This window comes from Heterodontus francisci, unplaced genomic scaffold, assembly GCF_036365525.1.
Source record: "Heterodontus francisci isolate sHetFra1 unplaced genomic scaffold, sHetFra1.hap1 HAP1_SCAFFOLD_83, whole genome shotgun sequence".
Classification (NCBI taxonomy): domain Eukaryota; kingdom Metazoa; phylum Chordata; class Chondrichthyes; order Heterodontiformes; family Heterodontidae; genus Heterodontus; species Heterodontus francisci.
The window spans coordinates 3,653,583-3,657,748 of record NW_027141917.1 but is presented as its reverse complement, the minus strand read 5'-3'; positions in this window follow the sequence as shown (position 1 = coordinate 3,657,748).

The window sequence follows — 4,166 nt, the reverse complement described above, 5'->3', positions numbered from 1 at the left end:
GTGAATTGGTGTCAGTGTGTGTCCTTGTTACTTGGTGTAAGTGTGTGTCTGTGTTACTGGGTATCAGTGTATGTCTTTGTGACTTGGTGTCAGTGTATGTCTTTGTTACTGGGTCTCAGTGTGTGTCTTTGTGACTTGGTGTCAGTGTATGTCTTTGTTACTTGGTGTAAGTGTGTGTCTGTGTTACTGGGTATCAGTGTATGTCTTTGTTACTTGGTGTCAGTGTATGTCTGTGTTACTTGGTGCAAGTGTGTGTCTGTGTTAGTGGGTATCAGTGTATGTCTGTGTGACTTGGTGTCAGTGTATGTCTTTGTTACTTGGTGTATGTGTGTGTCTGTGCTACTGGATATCAGTGTATGTCTTTGTTACCTGGTGTCATTGTATGTCTGTGTTACTTGGTGTTAATGTGTATCTGTGTTACTGTGTATCAGTGTATGTCTGTGTGACTTGGTGTCAGTGTGTGTCTTTGTTACTTGGTGTAAGTGTGTGTCTGTGTTACTGGGTATCAGTGTATGTCTTTGTGACTTGGTGTCAGTGTATGTCTTTGTTACTGGGTGTCAGTGCGTGCCTTTGTGACTTGGTGTCAGTGTATGTCTTTGTTACTTTGTGTAAGTGTGTGTCTGTGTTACTGGGTATCAGTGTATATCTTTGTTACTTGGTGTCAGTGTATGTCTGTGTTACTGGGTGTAAGTGTGTGTATCTATGTTACTGGATATCAGTGTTTGTCTGTGTGACTTGGTGTCAGTGTGTGTCTTTGTGACTTGCTGTCAGTGTATGTCTTTGTTACTTGGAGTAAGTGTGTGTCTGTGTTACTGGGTATCAGTGTATGTCTTTGTGACTTGGTGTCAGTGTATGTCTTTGTTACTGGGTGTCAGTGTGTGTCTTTGTGACTTGGTGTCAGTGTATGTCTTTGTTGCTTGGTGTAAGTGTGTGTCTGTGTTACTGGGTATCAGGTTATGTCTTTGTTACTGGGTATCAGTGTATGTCTGTGTGACTTGGTGTCAGTGTGTGTCTTTGTTACTTGGTATAAGTGTGTGTCTGTGTTACTGGGTATCAGTTTATGTCTTTGTGACTTGGTGTCAGTGTATGTCTTTGTTACTGGGTGTCAGTGTGTGTCTTTGTGACTTGGTGTCAGTGTATGTCTTTGTTACTTGGTGTAAGTGTGTGTCTGTGTTACTGGGTATCAGTTTATGTCTTTGTGACTTGGTGTCAGTGTATGTCTTTGTTACTGGGTGTCAGTGTGTGTCTTTGTGACTTGGTGTCAGTGTAGGTCTTTGTTACTTGGTGTAAGTTTATGTCTGTGTTACTTGGTGTAAGTTTATGTCTGTGTTACTGGGTATCAGTTTATGTCTTTGTGACTTGGTGTCAGTGTATGTCTTTGTTACTGGGTGTCAGTGTGTGTCTTTGTGGTTTGGTGTCAGTGTATGTCTTTGTTACTTGGTGTAAGTGTGTGTCTGTGTTACTGGGTATCAGTGTCTGTCTTTGTTACTTGGTGTCAGTGTATGTCAAAATACTTGGTGTACGTGTATGTCTTTGTTACTTGGTGTAATTGTCTGTCTTTGTTACTTGGTGTAAGTGTATGTCTTTTTACTTGGTGTCAGTGTATGTCTTTGTTACTTGGTGTCCGTGTGTGTCTGTGTTACTGGGTGTCAGTGTATGTCTTTGTTACTGTGTGTCAGTGTATGTCTTTGTTACTTGGTGTAAGTGTGTGTCTGTGTTACCAGGTGTCTGTGTATGTCTGTGTTTCTTTGTGTAAGTGTGTGTCTGTGTTACTGGGTATCAGTGTATTTCTTTGTGACTTGGTGTCAGTGTCTGCCTTTGTTACTGGGTGTCAGTGTGTCTCTTTGTGACTTGGTGTCGGTGCATGTCGTTGTTACTTGGTGTAAGTGTGTGTCTGTGTTACTGGGTATCAGTATATGTCTTTGTTACTTGGTTTCAGTATATGTCTGTGTTACTTGTTGTAAGTGTGTGTCTGTGTTACTGGGTATCAGTGTATGTCTGTGTGACTTGGTGTCAGTGTATGTCTTTGTTACTGGGTGTTAGTGTGTGTCTGTGTTACGTGGTGTAAGTGTGTGTCTGTGTTACTGGGTATCAGTGTATCTCTTTGTGACTTGGTGTCAGTGTGTGTCTTTGTTACTGGGTGTCAGTGTATGTCTTCGTTACTTGGTGTAAGTGTGTTTCTGTGTTACTGGGTATCAGTGTCTGTCTTTGTTACTTGGTGTAAGTGTGTGTCTGTGTTACTGGGTATCATTGTATGTCTTTGTTACTTGGTGTCAGTGTATGTCTGTGTTACTTGGTGTAAGTGTGTGTCTGTGTTACTGGGTATCAGTGTATGACTTTGTGACTTGGTGTCAGTGTATGTCTTTGTTACTGGGTGTCAGTGTGTGTCCTTGTGACTTGGTGTCAGTGTATGTCTTTGTTACTTGGTGTAAGTGAGTGTCTGTGTTACTGGGTATCAGTGTATGTCTTTGTTACTGGGTGTCATTGTATGTCTGTGTTACTTGGTGTAAGTGTGTGTCTGTGTTACTGGGTATCAGTGTATGTCTGTGTGACTTGGTGTCAGTGTGTGTCTTTGTTACTTGGTGTCAGTGTGTGTCTGTGTTACTGGGTATCAGTGTATGTCTTTGTGACTTGGTGTCAGTGTAAGTCTTTGTTACTGGGTGTCAGTGTGTGTCTTTGTGACTTGGTGTCAGTGTATGTTTTTGTTACTTCGTGTATGTGTGTGTCTTTGTTACTGGGTATCAGTGTATGTCTTTGTCACTTGGTGTCAGTGTATGTCTGTGATACTTGGTGTCAGTATGTGTCTGTGTTACTGGGTATCAGTGTATGTCTGTGTGACTTGGTGCCAGTGTGTGTCCTTGTGACTTGGTGTCAGTGTATGTCTTTGTTACATAGTGTAAGTGTGTGTCTGTGTTACTGGGTATCAGTGTATGTCTTTGTGACTTGGTGTCAGTGTATGTCTTTGTTACTTGGTGTCCGTGTGTGTCTGTGCTACTGGGTGTCAGTGTATGTCTTTGTTACTGGGTGTCAGTGTATGTCTTTGTTACTGGGTGTCAGTGTGTGTCTTTGTGACTTGGTGTCAGTGTATGTATTTGTTACTTGGTGTAAGTGTGTTTCTGTGTTACTGGGTATCAGTGTATGTCTTTGTTACTTGGTGCCTGTGTATGTCTGTGTTACGTGGTGGAATTGTGTGTCTGTGTTACTGGGTATCAGTGTATCTCTTTGTGACTTGGTGTCAGTGTGTGTCTGTGTGACTTGATGTCAGTGCATGTCTTTGTTACTTGGTGTAAGTGTGTGTCTGCGTTACTGGTTATCAGTGTATGTCATTGTTACTTGGTATCAGTGTATGTCAAAATACTTGGTGTAAGTGTATGTCTTTGTTACTTGGTGTAATTGTCTGTCTTTGTTACTTGGTGTAGATGTAAGTCTTTGTTACTTGGTGTCAGTGTATGTCTTTGTTACTTGGTGTCCGTGCATTTCTGTGTTACTGGGTGTCAGTGTATGTCTTTGTTACTGTGTGTCAGTGTATGTCTTTGTTACTTGGTGTAAGTGTGTTTCTGTGTTACTGGGTATCAGTGTATGTCTTTGTTACTTGGTGTCAGTGTATGTCTGTGTTACTTGGTGTAAGTGTGTGTCAGTGTTACTGGGTATCAGTGTATGACATTGTGACTTGGTGTCAGTGTATGTCTTTGTTACTTGGAGTAAGTGTGTGTCTGTGTTACTGGGTATCAGTGCATGTCTTTGTTACTTGTTGTCAGTGTATGTCTGTGTTACTTGGTGTAAGTGTGTGTCTGTGTTACTGGGTATCAGTGTATGTCTGTGTGACTTGGTGTCAGTGTGTGTCTTTGTTACTTGGTGTAAGTGTGTGTCTGTGTTACTGGGTATCAGTGTATGTCTTTGTTACTTGGTGTAAGTGTGTGGCTTTGTTACTTGGTGTAATTGTATGTCTTTGTTACATGGTTTCAGTGTCCGTCTGTGTTACTTGGTGTAAGTGTATGTCTTTGTTACTTGGTGTAAGTGTGTGTCTGTGTTACTAGGTATCAGTGTCTGTCTTTGTTACTTCGTGTAAGTGTGTTTCTGTGTTACTGGGTATCAGTGTATGTCTGTGTTACTGGGGGTCAGTGTGTGCTTGTTTTACTGGGGGTCAGTGTGTGTTTCTAACTGGG